We start from the raw sequence: 23,185 nt of genomic DNA, 5'->3' as shown, positions 1-23,185 counted from the left end.
CATAAATGACATAATGGAACTGTTTTAATTTTTAGAATTGGATTCCGATCCGATATCAAAAAGTCAACTCTCGGTTAAACTTTTCAAAAATTTTCTATTTTCCAACTTTCTCCAAAATGCACCGAATTATCTTACGGACTTCCAAATCCAAATCACGGACACACGCCTAACTCCGAAATCACCATACGAAACTATTGACATCATCAAAATTTTATTCCGAGGTCGTTTGCTTAAAAGTCAACTCTCCGGTCAACTCTTTCCATTTAAGCTTCAAAATGAGAATTTTTCTTTAAATTTAATTCCGAATCTTCCGAAAATCAAACTCGACCACACACGCGGGTCATAATATATATTACGAAACTGCTCGAGACCTTTAGTAGCTGAACGAGGCGTAAATTCTTAAAATAACAAGTCGGGTTGTTACACGTTTTACATATGCATCAGCGAGGCGTAAGCCCCATAGGTATTTAATTTTTAACATTTTATAAAATAATATAATGATAGTAAATATTTATAAACAGGTAAAATTGCATAAAAATTGAAGAAAATTATATATATATATATATATATATATATATATATATATATATATATATATATATATATATATATATATATATATATATATATCCCCACAAAAAAATTAGCCAAACAATCTATTATACGCTACTTGCAAACACAAGTAACTTGAGTCTAAAAGAATAAAGTTTTCTACATGGAGGAACAAAAAGGATGATTACCCTGCAATTTAAATTTTGAACTTGCTGCTATGAAGGAGAATAAAGCTCTCTTTGTATTTGAAAAAAATAAATATTCATTGCTTTTGGGAGATATTAGCACACAAGATAAAGAATTAGGAAAGACCATGAATTAGGGATTCAATCAATAAAAAAGGTCTTGACTTTTAAATTTAATACTTTTGAGTTCCTTTTAAAACCTTTTGAGTAATTACCAAACTGACTTTTGAGAATTTGGGTATTATATGAACGACTTATTCAACAAATTTTGTTTTAATTTGAAAAAGTCTCTAGGATTTACTTCTCACTAAAACAAACGCGCCTCAAACGCCCGGGCGTACGCCCCGAACGCCCGGGCATATGCCTTTTGAGACTTTCGTCCCACACCATCATCCCAGGGTATTTTTGGTACGCCTCGCCCCGAAAATGCCTTTTAAAACACTTGTGCTAATACCACCATTAAGAAGAAAAAGGAACTAATCAAGAAGTGCCAAAATACAAGTTACATAATACATACTAATTTTTGTTCATACAAGTTACATGTTATCTCATACAAACTTCATAAATCCTTCAAGGTTCGGAGAAAGTTCCGTTGGTGGTGGCGAAAAAGTAGCTTGGTCATCACCATTTCCATTGCCGGGTGAAGCAGCATCCTTAGCAAGTTCAGCTAGCATTTCTTTGTAAGCTTTGTCTACCTCTGGTTGTGATTCAGTAAGTCCAAAATTTCTTCTTTCCGAACGGATCCAATCTCTGAAAAGTACTGATTTTTTCAAGTTATCCCTCATAGACGCTGTATGATCACCGATTTGAAGTTTTGCTTCACTGAAAGAGCTCTACGATGCCACTGTTAAAGCTTGAATAGTTAAAATGTCTCGGGCCATCCTTGAAAGAACCGAAAAGTATTTTTCTTTGTCCTTCCACTATTGCAAAATATTAAAAGTGTCGTCGGGATTCACTTCCATAAGTTGTTGCGACAAATAAGCTTCAAGCTTATTTAGTTGTGAAAAATCATTACTATTAGAACCAAAAGAACCCCTAAAACCCGCCCAAATACTAAGTCCTCTTACTCTCACAGTTCTTTTAGAAGTTTGAGAATCAGAAGAAGAAGGAGTTGGAACATTTGGTCTAGCATGATTTAATGCAACTTGATAAGCATTATAAATAGTTTCATCATTTGTTCTAATTGAGGCTATTGCTTCCGGAAGTTTAGGCAACTCATCATCTTCAAGTGCTAAACTATTATAAACAGTGTCATACCAAAATTGAGGACCTCCTAATTTTATACAAGGATTTAAAAAATCAACAAGCATTTTAACATTAGGTGCAATATTATGGCAAAATTCCTCATCATCATTTCCATCAATAGTATTATAATTATTAGAATAGAGATCATTCATTAATTAATGGTCTAATTGTTCACGAGGTGTAATATTATGGCAAAATTTAGTGTCGCTAAATTATAATAAACTATTATCGGTATCAAGAGTAATATGTTTATGATAGGTATGGGGTTTGGTTCGGGGAGTTGGGTGCAGGGGGAGGGAACAACAATACCACTAGATTCGCCAGTCTTGGATTATCCCTTATTCTTTCTTTTACCAAAAATATTTCTTAAGGAAGACATCTTAATTAATCAAGTAATAGCAAATAAATAAAACAAACAAAACTATAATATTAAGACTTAAGAGTTGGAACGAGTTTACCGAATTGATGAACAACTTGTTGAAAATTGATTATCGTTGAAGATTTGAAGACTCCAATTCACCAACTTCACAATTTTTTCACAAATTGTAACAACCTCAATATTTTTTGGAATAAAGTAAGCAATAGTAGCAACCTCACAATTGTTTCACTATTTTTTTTTTGATAAAGCAAACAATTATAGAAAGTATAGAAGAAAATTAGAGAGAGATTTTGATAGATTGATATTGATTTTGTAAGAAAATGAAAGAATGAGGAGGTATTTATAGTAGAAAATAGGGAAAAAATATAATAATAAAAAGTTTGGGGTTAAAATTAAGTTGGGGGAGGGGGGTTAAATGACTATTTTTTAAATACCCAACGGCTCTTTTTTTCAAAAGCCAAACGTTTTTTAAAATATATATATATATATCCGTTGGGCCCGTTTGGCAAAAATATCCGTTGGGCCCGTTTGGCTTGCCAAAGAACCGGTCCCGATGGGCCCGATCCTAGCGGTTCCTAGCTAAGAACCGGCTCATGAGACCGGCACGAGCCCACCTCTAGCGGGCCAAACGGTCTCAGTTCATTTAGCCCATTAAATTGCGATCCCGAATCCAACCCGACCCACTTGTCATCCTTAATTTATTACGTAGGCTCTCTCCTTAATCCTTATTGTGTATAATGTGGGGAAGGAAAGAGAGGGGAAGGAAAGAGGGACAGTTGTACTTTGGAGGTGAAGGTGGGACTGCAGTCCATCACATGCATGCAGCATAGAAAGGACTTTTTCTGTTATGATTAGCCTTTTGCTTTTCTGCATTCACATTTTAGCAAATTAAAGCTGCAGCATTAATTAATTGTCAACTGTTCTTGCCTTCAATAATGGATATAACCAAGGGGGAACCAATGCTCCTTTTTCTTTCTTTTTTTAAGCTAATCAAAAGAGTAAGATGACGAATTATTGCATGTACGAAATGAATACTTGCTTGAAAATATGCGCGTTAGTTGATTTTTTTTATGATAGTGGTGTTCTGGCGTCTTTTGTTTTTTTTCATATTTGAACTTCCGAGTCTTTCGTTCTCCACACATTTCATCGATGACTACATGTCACACCCTTAGGTATTGCACGTTTGATGAATACTATTGAATAGTAATAATGCAATATTTTTTATATATAACCTATAAGTCTTTAAGAACCAATTATGCAAAATTTGAAACTCTGTGAATAATAGGCTCATTTTTATACTTTTTTTTTTTTTACTTAAAAGTCAAGTTTTATTTAGGTAACATGCATTTAACTTACATACATATAATATATTGCGTTCCTAACACTAAAGCAAAGCTCGAATGGCGGTAGTAGTACAATTTCCAGCTAGCTACATACTGGAAAGTAAAAGAATATTCACGAAAGAAAAAAGATAAAAGTACGAAGTAGGACAAAATCAAATATTATTAGTGATTCAATTCTAGCTAACTAGCTATTGGAAAAGAATATTCAACAAAGATAAAAATATTAAGTGGGACAAAATCTGACATGTTGGAATAGCAATAGTATTCTCTTTCCATGAAACTCAATACCGACATTTATATCGCTGCCTACTCTCTACCCCAACCCTTCTCCGCAGCTAATTAATATTTGGGAGGTAAGTTTATAAGCTAATTAAAATATTATAAAGTATTAAATAATTGACTTAAATAACCGTCCATTCAATAAGTTAAATTAAAATTAATCGATAAATATATAATATATTTATAATTTATGTATTATTTATATATATCGGTTCGAAAAAATAAATAGTTAATTTTACTGACTATTTATATAAGAATTCCTTTTTTACTTATTTTTATGTGTTTAATAAATACAGAAAATATTTACAAATCAAACGTTTACAAGTTAATATTAGTCAAAGGGCATAAACTGATCACTTCAAACTGCACTAATACATTATATATATAGAAAAATATAGTCTTTAATTTTGTTTAATATAACACTCTTTTTATTTTAATTTGGGGCGTTTCAATTTTCAAATTGTTTGAAAAGTTCATAACTATTCAAATTTACAACTTTAATAGGACAAGCTTTTAAATCTTATAATTTGACGATACGAAGGCGGTGCAACACGGTACGTCTTAGGCTCTAGCATGACCTGGAAGGACGCGTGGCAGTTGGGAATAACGAGTTCACTACTTATATGTGTCTGGATGAATAAGATCTCTCAACTTTTAATTGCAGAATTTAATGTTAGAGATTTAAGAATGAAACAATTCTTGATAATTTTTTATTTTTTTTTAAATAGATTAAATACAACACGAATTTAAATTAGTTTGTGTAGTAATTCTCTCTATGAGATGATCATAGCAAAAAAGCAAAGTCCCTCGTATTAATTAACTAATACAATATTTTATTCAATACGTGTTTATTCTTTCTATATATGAAGTCTAATCACCATCACATGCACTATAGTTAACACTTCAAAATTTTCTCTTTTCTCTCTCTCTCTCAAAATTATTGGTTTTGGCTGCTTTTTCTTCCTCTTCTTTCAGCTCAGAAACAGCAAATTACTATTAAAAAAAATCCATTTCTTAGAAGAAAGAACGATTTACCAGTGTTTCCAATATAATGGGAAATTGCATGGAAGCATGTTTACGAAGGGAAGAAATAGAGGAAAGTATTCAAGAACTAGAAACAGAGGAAAAAACAAGTGAAATTCTCAAGGCAAAAACAGAAACAGAGATAAAAGGAAATAATAGTATGAGAATAAAGATTGTTTTGAGTAAAGAAGAGCTAGAAAAGTTATTGCTTCAGTTGAAACTCAAAGACGGAAAAAATTTAGATGATTGTTTGGGAGAAATAAAAAGAAGAAGAGAAAGAAGAGATTCTAAGTGGAAACCATCTTTAGAAAGCGTTACAGAGAGCCCAGTTCCAGAAATAATGGATCGATCATGAGTTTTAAACAAATGTACGCATTTTTGACTATTTTCTTCATTTGTTTGCCTTCGAATATATATCGTGAGATTCCTTGTTTTTGTTACAAATATTATCTTATGTGAATGTCTATATTTTAGAGAGATTTTAGGGTTATTACTTGGTGATTAAGTTATTTTTCCCCTATAAATAGAGAGATTCTATTTCATTGTAATTTATCCCAAAGTTCAATAAGAATTCCCTCTCTACTTTTCTCTTTAACACTCTTCTTCTTTTATTGTTTTATAACACGTTATCAGCACAAGACTCTAACCAATTGAGTAGAAGCTTTGGGTTGAGTAGAAGCTTTGGGATTGAGCATAATAATTGCCAATTGTTCCATGAACTTCCTTCATGATTAAATTCTGGATTTAAAGTAAGTATTTTACTTTATTTTTCTCTTTTGAATTCTTAAAATTCTATAATTTGATTTTAAATACAAGTAAAAACAATAAATTTTGATTATAACTCTAATAAAGTTTGTAAGAAATTATAACCACTAAAAGTGGTAAAATTTTTATGTCTTGCCATGATCAAATTCATGTATGATTGTGAGCACAAGAAGTGAAAACCTGTCCCATTGAATTTGCTTCATTCTCATTCCCTTAAGAGAATGTGATAGCAGTATTTGATACGTCTGAAAGAAACAAAATTATCACCATGAATGTATCAATGGATTTGGACGATGGCAATAGACGAAATTATAATCGTCATCATTGTGGTAATGAGAACAATAAGTATTCTCAAAATAATCTTTCACTATGTGAAAGTAATATTTGTCATCGATTTGACATGAGATTTTGTAAAGCACATATATATAACTATAGTCTATTCATGATGTGAATGTGACAACATGTGATTTATGAATACATATTTATTTTTGGAAGAATATGAGCGTGCTAGTTGTATATACCACACTCACCTCTAAAAGGAGGTTTGAGAGGAAATAAGAAAATAATGTCATTATTATGGCGTAAATGGTCATTGGTCACGTACTTATTGTACGCCAAAATATTTTGGGAATGTGATTATTAAAAGACAACGGTAATGCAAGAAACAGGTCTTACATATAATTTTGACCATAACCATAGTGGTATAACTTTCTCTTTAAAAGAGATATTCACCATATAGATGTTGATGAATATGTGGTAGTACAAAATTAATTGAGAGCTCTGGAAGAGCCAATTATTACTATTTTGGAGGAACAAAATTGATTATCAACAAGGCATTATATTGTAGTAAGTCTCAAAGAAACTTATTGAGTTTCTAAAGTATTCGCAAAAGCGATTGGTTATATTGAGACTATAAATAAAGGAAAATTTCAATATCTTATATTACTACAAGTAGTAGCGGGTGATATGTATGTGAAAAGCTACCCGCTTTATTCTTCAGTTTGTACAACACAAACAAAAGAATACCACAATAAAGTAGAAGTTTATTGATATAAAAACTCATATCATAATAAACTTGGAGTTTATTCATAATTGCACATGCCATGATGTAAACCTGAAGTTTACTAATACAGACAATTTTATCAAGCATGGCCTATTGAGCAATCTTGATTTAGATGCATAAAATAAATGAGAATTAACATGGGTAAGTGTTGAAGAAGATTCTTTATGAATTCTCTTATATTGCTTGTTCTCGCGATTATTGTACCAACTAAAATTGGGAATGAATCCCTTGAATTATGAAATTTATCAAAGGTGAATATGAGCTCATTCACCTGCCATGTAAACCTTATAAAGATGCATCTATGAGATGGTTACATGTGCGGTTATTATTTACCCGCAACTTGGTGTTTGTGAGGTAACTTGCTCAATAATTTAATTTAGAGCATAATTTCTAGATTTTCTATTCAAGACAGTTCATCTTGATAAGTTAGTTTATATCACATCTGGTTTAGCAAAATAATTTATTGAGTGCCTTCACTTAATAGTTAAATTATTGCTTATGAGAACAAAGTTATCTATATTAGTTTGACATACATTATACTCAAAAGTATATTACATTCTCCCCTCACAAGTGGTTCAGAGTCAGGAACCAAATAATTTCATCTTATTATTATTGATGTGCGGTGTATATTTTGGTTAACACCACAATGCACAAAGATGAGTTCCCAAAGTTGAGGAAGCAAGTTAGTTTTTCTAACACGAGGGGGAGACAAGATAAACAGTTGAGAAAAAGTTACGTGGAATGAATTATCATTTCTACATCTAGATCCTCGAATAAGATAATATGAATTTGAAGTTCATAAAAAGATAATTCATTTGCAATATATTGCAAAGTATACAAGACGCATTTGCTGACCCAAAGAAAGTAACTATATTCTCACTTAAAATGCTCCTATTAAGTCCTAGAAGAACAAAGTATATGGTACGCTTAAAGCATATAGACAAATCGGTTTCAAATAAACTTCTTGATAAAGAAGATGAGCAAATGATCAAAATGATCATAAAGGAGGCAAGTGATCTAGAAGATCACATGACATAATACTTTATAAAATCTCAGGAGAGGTTCAGGTAGCAGAAATGAATGAAGAGATCTCTATGTTATGTCTCTATGAAAAATATATTGGAACCGATATATAATATTTGTCGACGACATATATGATAACGCTAAATACATAAGAGGATCTTAAGTCTGGAGAAACAATGAATTAGTTTCATATGAAAGACGTATAATTTTGGACATGTAGTTCAAACACTTGAAAGTATAAAGTCAATGGTATGTGCAATTACTTTTATCTATTTTATATGTCTAACATGACATGAAAACTTGATATGCATCTGAAGTCTATTTATATGACTTATTTGACTATACTTATATGATAATCCCCGAAGGATTTCAATTGCTTGAAGCATATACAATTCTTGATCTTGAAGTACCACATCCTCGATGCAATTTATGCACAATGCATCTTGCTATAACTATAAGCATGATAATGTGATAGTGAGAATTTTTTACCTCTATGGAGCTATTGAAAAGGCCATTCCACGGCAGTTTATAAAGACATTATATATCTATCAAGAATGATGTTCATTCAAGTTAATATGACTGATTTATGTATCAAATCTCTATCAATGATATTTTGAAGATGGTGCACAAAATTGGAATGCGAAGGTTCAAGGATGTGAATTGATGCTCTCATCAAGGGGAGTTAATACGCGTTGTACTCTTTTTTCCTTACAAGATTTTGTCCTACTGGGTTTTTCTTGCAAGGTCTTAACGAGGCAACCAAAAGACTGTATTGTTAGATATGTTTCCTCTTTTTCCTTCACTAGAATCTTTTCCTACCAGATTTTATTTTAGTTAAGATTTTAACGAGGCACATTATATATTGAATAGACATTCAAGGGGGAGTGTTATAAATAATATTTTATTTATGGTGAATGACTATATTTTAGAGAGACTTTAGGGTTGTTACTTGGTGGCTAAGTCACTTTTTCCCTATAAATAGAAGGGTTCTATTTCATTGTAATTTATCCCAAAATTCAATAAGAATTCCCTCTATACTTTTCTCCGTAATGCTCTTCTTCTTTTATTGTTTTATAACAGTTTTGGTATTTTGTTCTCTTTTTTTCCTTTTCATTATCAGTTAGTATCTTTTTTTGGTATAATCATTTGGTATTTGGTATTATTGGTCCGAATAATTCAGATTCTGCATATGATTCATTAAAGGAAGAAAGTATTCTCTACCAAAGATATCTTCATTTTCGGGGCTCGAATAGAAGATTTTTTATTAAGAGTGAATGGATCTCATCAATTCCAATACCTTTAGTTGTTTTGTAGGCATTGATGAAGAGTACATCCATCTTTATAAAATGTACTCCTAATAATCAGTAATTTTTCCCTTAATGTCTATACTTCAATTGTTTTGGGTACATCATTTTCAGTCAATGTGAATTACGTCTTCAAATATCAGATTTTTTTAGCGAAGTTAGTGAAGTCCTAATCATCAACTAGACTTACTTACATGTCAAAATGGCTTTACACACTATCAGTGTAATTTAATATGCATGATCTGATGATATACATTTTTTATACTATCATAGTATAGAAATTATGCCCTAAAATTAGGTGACTTGTTTGTTTAGGAATCTCATAGAAAATGCTCATATTCCTTCTTGAGATGGTTCATAGCCCAATTTGTTTTTTAAAAAATGGAGCTTTTATTTTTGCTTTAATGTTGTCCAAAAACTTGATTTTGAAGGTAACTAGTTTGAAAATTTTACAATTGGAAACATGTAAATGTAGTGTCATTTAATTTGTTGTTTATATTTTTGTTTTAAGAATTTCGGGTAATTAATGAGCTACGATCCAACTAATTTGCTGGAACGATAATGTAATTAAAAAGCATATGAAACTCATTATACCTCAACAGATTTTCTATCTTAGATCTTTCCAGGTTTATTAATTGATATTTAATATTCAAACTTACTTGCAGTTGCAATTTAAATGATCTAAAAATCTAATTTTATCATTTGAATAAAACTTATATAAATTCATACATCATACACTTTCTAGGATAGATTGTACACGCACATGAGTTTCTTGTCTAATTATTTTGGTGCGAAGTTTTTGGAGTTCATCATAATGCATAATCATAAACATCAATTTTATTCTCTGAAAGAGGTATAATAAAGTACAATGCAATAAGTTAAATCGTGGAAATGCTAAGCTGCAACTATTTACAATTTGAATATGTAAACAAAGTCGGCCAATTTGAATATGTCACCTATTTTGTTACATATAATTGGTTATTCGCCTATTAATATTTTGTTACATTATAACCAGTTACAATTTGTTACATATAATTTTCAAATTGACCTGTCAAATTGAAAAAAATAACAAATTTCATTATTTGTTATATATAATTTTTTCCTCAAAATCTTAGCTCTTCATTTATAATTTTCGGATAGAGAATAAGCTTTAAAAAAACAGAATTTTTTCTCATACATAATAATGAGTTATTGATCCCACAGTGTGGGATATTATTGGGTATGTTATTATTATTGTTGTATAATAATGAGTTATTCCTCAATATATCATACACACATTTATTAAGTGCCTAAGAAAATTCAACTGATAAAAAATAATATTTAACACACTTGAAACTATATTTATCAAAGAGCAACAATAAGGTTTTATATTCATCAAAAAGATAGACAGTTGTTGATTATATAAGGGGTTACAATCAGAGGAGAAACACTTCTTAAGTCATTTTTGTTCGGAGAATTTATATGTATCTAAAAAAGAGCAACAATAACTTGATCTACTTATTAAAGAAATTGGAAATCGTTGATTATATATATAAGGAGTTACCATTCGAGGAGATTTAAATTATCGAGCAACGGAGTAAATCGTATTTGTTGATTGCGACTTACAAATCACATTCACCAAACGCAGACATTATTGAGTGCCTTATACTTTTCTGAATATCTCTTCTTAAAAAGTCTAATTATCACAACTTTTGTCTTTATACTTTTCTCTTATACCATCGAAGGTATAGAAGAGACGAATCGAAAAATAGAGCAAATTGAGCGGAGCGCAAGCAATTAAGAGTGTTCCGTTCTGATGGTCCGATGATGGTGAGGTGAGCTTTCAGAAGCTCAAGACCGTATTAACTTCAGTGTTGCCTTCTGGTTTGGGGATATATACTGTGTATTGCATCCACACATCAAATTTTCACATAGGCACTCTAAACCTTCTGGTAATTTTTTCTCTGTATTTATTGATATTTTGATTGATTCCTCATTCATTTGATCTTTTTTTTAAGAATTAATCCAAATAGCCGTCCACGTAATCACTTAAACTAAAAATAGCCGATGGAAGTATAATGTATGCATAATTTATGTATTATATGTGTATAATTATGTATAATAAATGCATAAACTATGTATATGACCAAAAACAATAACCAATGAATATGAGCGGCTACTTATGTAAAGATCCCTTTTTTAGGCTCTTCCTAATTGGGTTCCGAGTTACGTTTAGTGTAGCCAGTGGCGTACACAAGAGTTTTTGTAAGCGGTTCTACCATTTTAAACGTAAACAGATTACTGTAATAACATCGAATTTTAAAAAACAACCCCAAAAAATAAGGGAAAATGCTCAGATTTGTCCATTTACTTTAATAAATTATCCATGTTTATCCCTAGTTCTACTATCCGTCCAAATATCCCTGTCGTTAAGTAGACAAAAATATTCCGAACCCTAACGGATTTCCAATGTGGCAAGGCATCCCTTCAATAAAAAATGCCACGTAATTAAATAGAAATGGTGGACTCTATGTGTGTCCAAAAAAAAATTAAAAAAGAGTAAGAGAAAATAAAAAAAAAAAAAAATAAAATTAGAAAATCCTACCCTTCCCCTTCTTTCTTCACCTCATCGGAATATTCTAGCCAAAAAATATATCCCTTTCATCAGAATGTTTTTAGTTTCCCCATTTTCTTTGCACCTTGTTTCCCCCCCTTTTCTCTTTTCTGACCATATTCTCTATGAACATCACACATCAATTTTTATTTTTCAAGCTATCACTTTCCTCCTTTCTCTTTTCTGTTCATAAATGACCTCTTCCATTGATTTCTCTCAATATTCAAGTGGCTCTCAATCCTTAAAACCCCATTAAGAGCATTATTCAGGATAGAAAATTTTCCTCGGCGAAGTCTTTTATTTCAGGCCAAAGATTCTTTTTTTATCATTATCTTCTTTGTTTGCGAAAAATATTGTTCAGTTTAGATTTTATGGATTCTGATATGCTCAGGCTGTGAAGAAATTTTAATAAAATGAGGTGAGCGAAAAAGATTTTTCTGGTCTCGGGTGAAATTTTAAAGAGAAACAGGGGGTCACTGGTAAATGAATTTTGACAGAGGTTTTCTTTCTTCTGGATCTAGCTCTCCTTCTTTTTGTGGAAAGAGAGTGTTGCTGGCCGATTATGGCTAGTAGAGAGGAGCGAGAGATGGGAGAAAAAAGAATGATTGGTAATATTTATAGAGATGGTTTCTAGTAAAGCTTTTTGGTGGATATTTTCTTGGTGGAAGACGGTTGGAGTGGTGGTTCGGACAATGACTGTAAATGATGAAAATTCATGGAACAATTTTGTGGAGAAGGACTAGAATCTTGAAATTGCAGGAATGGTGGTATATTAACCGAGAAGAAGAAGACTAATTTTAATGGGTGTGACAATCCGAGGTCATCACTCTTGAAGAAGAAGACTTAGGAGTATTTTGTTAATAGCAGATTTTGTAATTAGAAAAGAGTTAGCGATCTTTAAACCCTTAAGTTTAGTCATTTTTCATTTTAGTCCTTAGGAGGGAAGGCTTAGGAAAAGGTTCTAGAAGAGGGACACGTGTTGTCTCCTCAATTAGGTTGTTATTTTAGGAACATTTGTCATTGTCTAGTTTAAAAGGACATTCTCTACTCATTGTAAGGTTGTCATTGTCTAGTTTAAAAGGACATTCTCTACTCATTGTAAGGTGTCAATGAAATGAAAATCAGAATCTTTTCTTAAATTCCTTTTATTTCTTTTTTAGCAAACGTTACAATTGTTCTTGGCTCAATTAACGATGGTGGATAAAAGCAAAAGTACGGCGGCAGTCGGAAGTCGGTCGTACTTCCTCCTCCGGCAACAGCTGAGGAAGCTGAGCTTCATATGGCTCAAATGGAGGAGCGGCAGGTGTTCCTTGAAACAACCGTAATGGTGTCACGATCCGAAATTCTCTCCTTCGGATCGTGATGACGCCTAATATTTCACTTGCTAGGCAAGCCAATGTTAGAATAATATTAACTAATTTTTAAATAATTAATAATCAAGGAAACAAAAACGGAAGCAAAGTTTGAAATATAGTGAAATGATCCATAAAAACAACGGTGTCTAAATACCATCCCAGAATTAGTGTCACAAGTGCACGAGTTTCTAGAATAAATACAAATAAAAGTCTGAATAAAATTAAGCTGTTTGGAAATAAACACACAACTAAAGTAAAATAGACGGGGACTTCAGAACTGCGGACGCCGTGCAGTTATACCTCAAGTCTCCTCTGGTAGCTGGAATCCAAGCAAGTCTATGGTACGCCGCTTGGACCAACTCCAAAATCTGCACAAGAAGTGCAGAGTGTAGTATCAGTACAACCGACCCCATGTACTGGTAAGTGCTGAGCCTAACCTCGAAGAAGTAGTGACGAGGCTAAGGCGGTTCACTTACATTAACCTGTACGCAATATTAATAACAACAACAAATAATAGAAATAAATCAGGTAACTTATTTATAATAATTGAAGCCAACTCAGCAGTCAAAACTCATTATTATTTCAACCAATTCTGCTACAGCGTGCAACCTGCTCTCACAATATATTCACATTCAATTCTGTTGCAGCGTGCAACCCGCTCTCCCAATATATTCCTTTTAATCAAGTCTGTCGTATATTTATTTCAATCAAGTATATATAGAAGAAATTTTCCAATAAATGCAATACTTAATATAAAATTATAAGACAACAAGCATACAATAATTATGATTTAATTATGAAACAAATAATGAAAAATAGCAAATTATTATGGAAATCAGGGAGAAAATAGGCAGTTTAATATTTAATATGCTAAATGTCAAATAAAAATTAAAAACACATAATTCAAATAGCATATAACAATTAATGCAGGAATTCAAGAATTTATATTTGACAAAGAATAGGAGAGAAATAATTATTATAATAATTAATTTATGATTTTAAAATAATTTATGATTTATCAAGTAAGCAGAAAAATAATTAATTTTACGACGTATAGACACTCATCACCTCGCCTATACGTAGTTCACATGCTTTTCACATAACAAATAATTTAAGGGTTCTATTCTCTCAAGTCAAGGTTAACCACGACACTTACCTCGCTTTGCAAATTCCAATCAATTACTCAACCACAGCTTTTTCCTTTTAAATTTGTCTCCGAAAGCTTCAAATCTATTCACAAACAATTCAATATACTCAATACGAATCATATGAATTAATTCCATATGAATTTACTAATTTTCCGGATAAAAATCCAAAATTAATTAAAATATTCGGCAGTGGGACCCACATCTCAAATCCCGAAAAAACTTATGAAATCCGAACACTCATTCCGAGACGAGTCCAACCATACAAAAATTATTCAATTCCGATGTCAAATAGACCTTCAAATCTTAAATTTTCGTTTTTGGAAGATTTTATAAAGATCTGATTTTTCTTCCATAAATTCATGGATTCATGATATAAATAAGTATGAAATCATGAAATATAATCAATATAGGATAAGGAACACTTACCCCAATATTTTTCCGTAAAAATCGCCCAAAAATCGCCTTACCCGAGCTCAAAAATGGAAAAGGGTTGAAAATGGGACGAATCCCATTCTTCAGAACTTAAGTTCTGTTTCTGGGACTTTTACCCTTTGCGAACGCGGTCAGTGCCTCGCGTTCGCAAAGCACAAATTTGTGTTGTCCCATTTTATACTTCGCGAATGCGAAGCTTGCCTAGCTTGGCCTTCGTGAACGCGAGATGCCCTTCGCGAGCGCGAAGGCAATAATCCTGGCCAGCCTATTTCCCTTCGCGAACGCGAGCCTTTGGTCGCGAACGCGAAGATTTGAACCTCAATCCTTCGCGAACGCGGTCACTCTGTCGCGAACGCGAAGCACAAAACGTGCCAGCCCCAATTTTCTCTTCGCATTCGCGAGAGTACCTTCGCGAACGCGAAGAAGAACACACCAGAAGCTTGAAATCTGCAGAAAACCAGATTTCCTAAGTCCGAAAATGATCCGTTAACCACCCGAAACCAACCCGAGCTCTCGGGGCTCCAAACCAAACATGCACCCAAGTCCTAAAACATCATACGAACTTGTTCGCGTGATCAAATCGTCAAAATAATACCAAGAACTACGAATCGGACACCAAATCAAAGAAAATTTTCAAGAAAACTTTAAAACTTATATTTTTACAACCGGATGTCCGAATCGCGTCAAATCAACTCTGATTCTCACCAAATTCGGCAGACAAGTCATAAATATTATACTGGACCTACACCGGGCTCTGGAACCAATTTTTTACATAAAAACTTTCTGAAAAATTATACGGACAACGCACGCAAGTCGAGGAATGATAAATGATGCTTTTTGAGGTCTTAGAATACATGATTACTTATTAAATTTAAAGATGATATTTTGGGTCATCACATCCTCTACCTCTAAAACAAACGTTCGTCCTCGAACGGAGTTAAAAAAAAAAATACTTGAGCTGGTGAATAAGTGTGGATATTTACTCCGCATGTCCGACTTGGACTTCTAGGTAGATGCCTCTACCGGCTGACCTCTCCATTGCGCTCGAACTGAAGGATAACTCTTAGACCTCAACTGTCGGACCTTCCGGGCTAGAATAGCCACCGGCTCCTCGTGTAAGTCAAATCTTTGTCCAATTGGAATGAGCTGAAATTTAACACATGGGATGGATCATCATGATATTTCCGGAGTATAGACATATGGAATACCGGATGAACCGCTGATAAACTAGGTGGTAATGTAATCCTGTAGGCTACTTCACCCACCCTTTCAAGAATTTTAAAGGGTCTGATATACCTAGGGCTCAACTTGCCCTTCTTTCTGAACCTCATTACACCTTTCATAGGTGAAATCCGGAGCAATATTCTTTCTCCAACCATAAATGCAATATCACAAACTTTACGACCGGCATAACTCTTTTTCCTAGACTGAGCTGTGCGAAGTCGATCCTGAATAATTTTGACCTTATCCAAGGCATCCTGTACCAAATCGGTACCCAACAACCGAGCCTTTCCCGGTTCAAACCAGCCAACTAGCGAATGGCATCGCCTTCCGTATAATGCCTCATATGAAGCCATCTAAATGCTCGACTGGTAGCTATTATTATAAGCAAACTCCGCAAGTGGCAAGAACTGATCCCAAGAACCTCCAAAGTCTATAACACAAGCGCGAAGCATATCTTCCAATATCTGAATGGTGCGCTCTGACTGTCCGTCTGTATGTGGATGAAATGTTGTACTCAACTCAACCCGCGTGCCTAACTCACGCTGTACAGCGTCAATGAAATGAAAATCAGAATCTTTTCTTAAATTCCTTTTATTTCTTTTTTAGCAAACGTTACAATTGTTCTTGGCGCAATTAACGATGGTGGATAAAAACAAAAGTACGGCGGGTGGCAGTCAGACGTCGGTCGTACTTCCTCCTCCGGCAACAGCTGAGGAAGCTGAGCTTCGTATGGCTTAAATGGAGAGCGACAGGTGTTCCTTGAAACAACAGTAATGGTGTCACGTCCCGAAATTCCCTCCTTCGGGCCGTGATGACACTTAATATTTTACTTGCTAGGCAAGCTAACGTTAGAATAATATTAACCAATTTTAAAATAATTTTTAAATTATTAATAATCAAGGGGAAAAAAGCGGAAGCAAAGTTTGAAATATAGTGAAATGATCCATAAAAATAACGGTGTCTAAATACCATCCCAGAATTAGTGTCACAAGTGCACGGGCTTCTAGAATAAATACAAATAAAAGTCTGAATAAAATAAAGCTGTCTGGAAATAAACACACAACTAAAGTAAAATAGACGGGGACTTCAGAACTGCGGACGCCATGCAGTTATACCTCAAGTCTCCTCTGATAGCTGGAATCCGAGCAAGTCTATAGTACGCCGCTGGGACCAACTCCAAAATCTGCACAAGAAGTGCAGAGTGTAGTATCAGTACAGCCGACCCCATGTACTGGTAAGTGCTGAGCCTAACCTCGACGAAGTAGTGACGAGGCTAAGGCAGTTCGCTTATATTAACCTGTACGCAATATTAATAACAACAACAAATAATAGAAATAAATCAGGTAACTCATTTATAATAATTGAAGCCAACTCAACTGTCAAAACCCATTATTATTTCAACCAATGCTGTTGCAGCGTGCAACCTGCTCTCACAATATATTCACATTCAATTATATTGCAGCGTGCAACCCGCTCTCCCAATATATTCCTTTTAATCAAGTCTGTCGTATATTTATATATAGAAGAAATTTTCACAATAAATGCAACAATTAATATAAAATTATAATACAACAAGCATACAATAATTATGATTTAATTATGAAACAAACAATGACAAATAGCAAATTATTATGGAAATCAAGGAGAAAATAGGCAGTTTAATATTTAATATGCTAAATGTCAAATAACAATTAAAAACCCATAATTCAAATAGCATATAACAGTTAATGCAGGAATTCAAGAATTTATATTTGACAAAGAATAGGAGAGTAATAATTATTATAATAATTTATTTATGATTTTAAAATAATTTATGATTTATCAAGTAAGCAGACAAACAATTAATTTCACGACGTATAGACACTCGTCACCTCGCCTATACGTCGTTCACATGCTTTTCACATAACAAATAATTTAAGGGTTCTATTCTCTCAAGTCAAGGTTAACCACGACACTTACCTCGCTTTGTAAATTCCAATCAATTACTCAACCACAGCTTTTTCTTTTAAATTTATCTCCGAAAGCTTCAAATCTATTCACAAATAATTCAATATACTCAATACGAATCATAGGAATTAATTCCATATGAATTTACTAATTTTTCGGATAAAAATCCGAAATTTATTAAAATATTCGGCAGTAGAACCCACATCTCAAATCCCGGAGAAACTTACGAAACCCGAATACCCATTCCGAGACGAGTCCAACCATACAAAAATTATTCAATTCCGATGTCAAATGGACCTTCAAATCTTAAATTTTCGTTTTTGGAAGATTTTATAAAAATCTGAATTTTCTTCCATAAATTCACGGATTCATTATATAAATGAGTATGAAATCATGAAATATAATCAATATAGGATAAGGAATACTTACCCCAATATTTTTCCGTAAAAATCGCCCAAAAATCGCCTTACCCGAGCTCAAAAATGAAAAAAGGTTGAAAATGGGACGAATCCCATTTTTCAGAACTTAAGTTCTGTTTCTGGGACTTTTACCCTTCGCGAACGCGGTCAGTGCCTCGCGTTCGCGAAGCACAAATTTGTGCTGTCCCATTTTACACTTCGCGAACGCGAGGGCTACTTCGCGAACGCGAAGCTTGCCTAGCTTGGCCTTCGCGAACGCGAAGGCAATAATCCTCGCCAGTCTCTTTCCCTTCGTGAACGCGAGCCTTCAGTCGCGAACGCGAAGCTTTGAACCTTAAGCCTTCGCGAACGCGGTCACTCTATCGCGAACGCGAAGCACAAAATGTGCTAGCCCCAATTTGCTCTTCGCGTTCGCGAGAGTACCTTCGCGAACGCGAAGAAGAGCACACCAGAAGCCTGATGTCTGCAGAAAACCAGATTTCCTAAGTCCGAAAATGATCTGTTAACCACCCGAAACCAACCCGAGCCCTCAAGGCTCCAAACCAAATATGCACACAAGTCCTAAAATATCATACGAATTTGCTCGTGCGATCAAATCACCAAAATAACACCAAGAACTACGAATCGGACACCAAATCAAAGAAAATTTTCAAGAAAACTTTAAAACTTATATTTTTACAACTGGACATCCGAATCACGTCAAATCAACTCAGATTCTCACCAAATTCTGCAAATAAGTCATAAATATTATATTGGACCTGCACCGGGATCCGGAACCAAAATATGGACCCGGGGTCAATATATCCAACATCAGTAATTTCTTAAAAATCATTAAGCTTTCAAACTTTTAATTTTTCATCAAAATTCCAAAAATTCCATATCTCGGGCTAGGGACCTCGGAATTCGATTCCGGGCATACGCCCAAGTCCCAAATCATGATACGGACCTACCGAAATTATCACAACACTAATTCAGCTCTGTTTGGTCAAAATATTAACTAAAGTCAACTCAATTGCGTTGTAACGCTCTATTTCACCTTTTAATCCATTTTTCACATAAAAACTTTCCGATAAATTATATGGATAGCGCACGTAAGTTGAGAAATTATAAATGGTACTTTTCGAGGTCTTAGAACACATGATTTCTTATTAAATTTAAATATGATATTTTGGGTCATCACAAATGGAGCTTTCCGATTCGAGTAAAAGGGTCGAGCATTTGCTTATACAGATGGACGCGGATCGAAGAGCGATTGTTTCTCCGGCATTGGGGTTCACAATGGTTGTTTCTCAGGGCAGCTCTGTTCGTGACTCTGGTTATTCATCAATAGGAGGTAATTGGAGGAGTACGACTCCCTTCGTCTCCCCGTCTGTTTCAGCTGTACCTCATGGTTCACTCTTTCCTTCGACCTCCTTTGCGTCAACCCCAACTTTTCAACTTCCACCATTTTCGGATACCACCATAACTACTACACAACCATTAAATCCGACAGCTCATTCCTACAGACCATTAGTGCAAACCCTTCCCTTAACCTCCACTCACTTGAGCCTACCACCACCACCCTCTTTCTTTAACACCATATCTCATATTCCGTATTCTCTTCCCTCTTTTCCACCTGTGTCAGTTCCCTATAACACCACAATGCCTTACTCATACACTTCCACTATGCCTCACTCTTATACCCCGTCCCTTTCTTACCAACCGATGTTGTCAGCGGGATATGGGACTTCTGCCTTCTCAGTACCCTTGGGTTCTTTCCAACCCCAACCATTTGGGGGGACCATGCAAACATTCAACGGGCTGGACACTTCCAGATCTCGTTATAAAGAACCCAAAGCTAAAATGTCATTTCCTGAGTTTGATGAAAAAAATCTAAGGGCATGGATTAGAAGGTGTAACAGATTTTTTGACCTTTATGGAGTGGACGAGGAGGAGAAAATGACATATGTGTCTATGAATTTGAAAGATGAAATTGATATGTGGTTCAATAGTTATGTGTTGGATAAAAGGGGAAGGGAAACTTGGCCTATGTTTTGCCTAGACGTCTGCATACGCTACGGTAATATTAGGCCAACTCAAATTATTAGGGAATTTAAACAAGTGCAGCAAGTGGTCGATGTTGAAAGTTATCAAAAGAAGTTTGAAGAATTAAGGTGCTTAATGGGGATAACAAATCCTAATTTAGATGAGGCGTATTTTGTTGAGTGTATCATCAGTGGCCTTGCATTGGATATTCAAGATAATGTATCATTGGCTAATCCTCGTACCTTGGTGGCTGTATATGACCTTGCAAATATTCATGAAAGAAAAGTGGAAACTATGTACAAAAAGTTTACAGCAAAAAGTGCTTTCAAGAGTAATCCGGTGGGCCAAAGGTTCAATTCCACTGGTCAAACACCCAATTTCATGACTCAAAGAAATGCCCCTCCCACACAGCCACCAAAAGCCCAAACACCTTTTGTTAATCGAGCCACTACTTCCAAAAATATTTCCTATGAGACCATGAGAGCCCAAAACCTTTGTTTCACTTGCCACGATAAATACCACCTAGGCCACCAATGTAAGGCTAAGGCGTAAAATACCATGGCAGGGGAGGAGAAGAAGGAAGAAGTGACTGTTGAGGAGGCAAGAGAAATAGGGGAAGAACTGGAGCCCCATGACCAAGAAGAGGGTGAAGTTTCAATCAATGCAGTATTGGGCTTGGGATCCAATGCTAAAACAATCAAAATACAAGGTTGGGTAAAGAACTGTATGATGATAATTTTAATTGATAGTGGGTCCACCTATAGCTTTGTGGATCCACAACTGGTTAAAAACTTGAAGGCCCAAGTCAAATGGCTTCAAAAGCCCATGAAGGTGAAGGTTGCTAGCGGTCACATTCTGGACTGTCACGAATTTAGCCCAAATTTTAAGTGAAAAATGGGTGAGGAAGAGTTTCTCTTTCAAGTGGGGTTGTTGAAAGTAGGAGGCTGTGATATGGTGTTAGGAATGGATTGGCTCAACATAATTGCCCAAGTTTTACTACATACTCGTCCCTTGAGTATTACTTTCATTAAGGAGAATAAAAGACTAACATTATTAGGTGATCGAGAGTCACAAGCCCTGTCCATAGCTGATACTAAAACCATAGACAGGTTGCTGTTGACGGGCCAATGCAGTTACGTGGGACAACTCTTCGAGTTAGCCCAGGATGATCCAGCCCATTGCATGGAGACCATTCCTAAAGAAGTCCAGTACTTTTTGGCCAAAAATGAAGACATTTTTGATGAGTCACGAGGGTTACCACCACATCGTAGTTGTGACCATCAGATCGAGCTAATGCCTGGGGCCAAGCCCGTAAATCTCAAGCCCTATAGGTACTCGTTCGAACAGAAAAATGCCATTGAAAGGATAGTGACTGAAATGCTCGACGCCCAGACGGTAGCCCCCAGTATATCCCCCTTTGCCTCTCCAGTTATTTTGGTAAAGAAAAAGGATTCAAGTTGGCGAATGTGTGTGGATTATAGGAAACTAAATGAAGCAACAATGAAGAATAAGTATCCAATACCGGTGGTAGAATATTTACTAGACGAGCTCAATGGTGCCAAATTGTTCTCTAAATTGGACCTCTGTTCGGGATATCACTAAATTAGAATGAAGGAGGGTGAGGAGTATAAGACGGCTTTTAAAACCCATCATGGGTTATGGGAGTTTAGAGTTATGCCTTTTGGGCTAACTAACGTACCGACCACCTTTCAAGCCTTAATGCACAATATTTTTAGGCCTTACCTTAGACAATTTGTCTTGGTGTTTTTTGATGATATTCTAATTTATAGTGCAACACTCCAGGATCATCTCAAACATTTGGAACTAGTGTTTAAGGTGCTACGAGAAAATCAGTTAGTGGCTAAGAGGTCAAAGTGTTCGTTTGCACAAGCTCAAGTAGAGTATTTGAGCCATATCATTTCAGGGGAACGGGTAAGCACAGACAAAGCAAAGGTGGCATCTATGATTAGTTGGCCACAACCCAAGACAATTAAAGAACTTAGAGGGTTCCTTGGACTTACGGGCTACTACAGGCGATTCATACGCAATTTTGCTACTATCAGTAAGCCGCTTACAAGTTTTCTCAAAAAGGGGAATTTTTAATGGAATGAAGCAGCCACTACTGCCTTTGGTGAACTGAAACGAGAAATGAGTCAAGCTCCTGTGCTTTCTTTACCAAATTTTACTACTCCTTTTGTAGTAGAAGTGGATGCCAGTGGCAAAGGAGTGGGGGCAGTCCTGACCCAAGGAGGCAGACCGATAGCCTATCTTAGTCAGGCCCTAAGTCCTAAACACCTTGGGCTTTCAACTTATGAAAATGAGCTCATTGCATTGTTAATTGCAGTAGAGAAAGGGCGTCATTGCCTCCAGCCTAGGCCCTTTGTAATCAAAACGGATCATTTTTCTCTCAAGTTCTTGAGGGACCAAAGGATCACTACATCCTTACAACAAAAAGGAATCACTAAGTTATTGGGTTTGCACTATGACATTCAATATAGGAAGGGAGCTGAAAATCTAGTAGCAGATGCCTTGTCAAGAAGGTTTGAAATAGGGGAGGAAGAGGAATGTCTTGGACTATCCATAGCCCAGCCAAAGTGGGTGTCTGAAGTGGTAGAAAGCTATGAGAATGACCAAAGAGTTCAGGAATTGCTCACCAAGATCTCGTTGGACCCAAGTGTAGTACCTAACATCTCATTACAATAGCCTTAGGTATCGTGGCAGAGTTTGGGTCGGAGAAAAGGGAAACCTAAGATCAAGGCTAATCAATGATATGCATGCTACCCCATGGGGAGGACACTTAGGTGTATTAGCTACGTTGCAAAGGTTGAAGGCTTTATTTTACTGGCCTAACTTGCCTAGTGAAGTGAAAACACAGGTCCAA

General features: G+C 35.0%; 1 long non-coding RNA gene across 1 annotated transcript; it reads left to right on the top strand.

The window, feature by feature from the left end:
• Window positions 1-4,861: 4,861 nt before the first annotated feature.
• LOC104098451 (uncharacterized) lies at window positions 4,862-9,265 on the top strand. Its single transcript, XR_686772.4, has 3 exons — window positions 4,862-5,374; window positions 5,640-5,755; window positions 8,477-9,265. It is a non-coding gene; the product is annotated as an uncharacterized lncRNA (long non-coding RNA).
• Window positions 9,266-23,185: the final 13,920 nt, after the last annotated feature.

This window comes from Nicotiana tomentosiformis, chromosome 1, assembly GCF_000390325.3.
Source record: "Nicotiana tomentosiformis chromosome 1, ASM39032v3, whole genome shotgun sequence".
In the NCBI taxonomy this organism is placed as follows: Eukaryota; Viridiplantae; Streptophyta; class Magnoliopsida; order Solanales; family Solanaceae; genus Nicotiana; species Nicotiana tomentosiformis.
The sequence above is the reverse complement of the archived record's forward strand: the minus strand, read 5'-3'. Positions and strand labels throughout refer to the sequence as shown.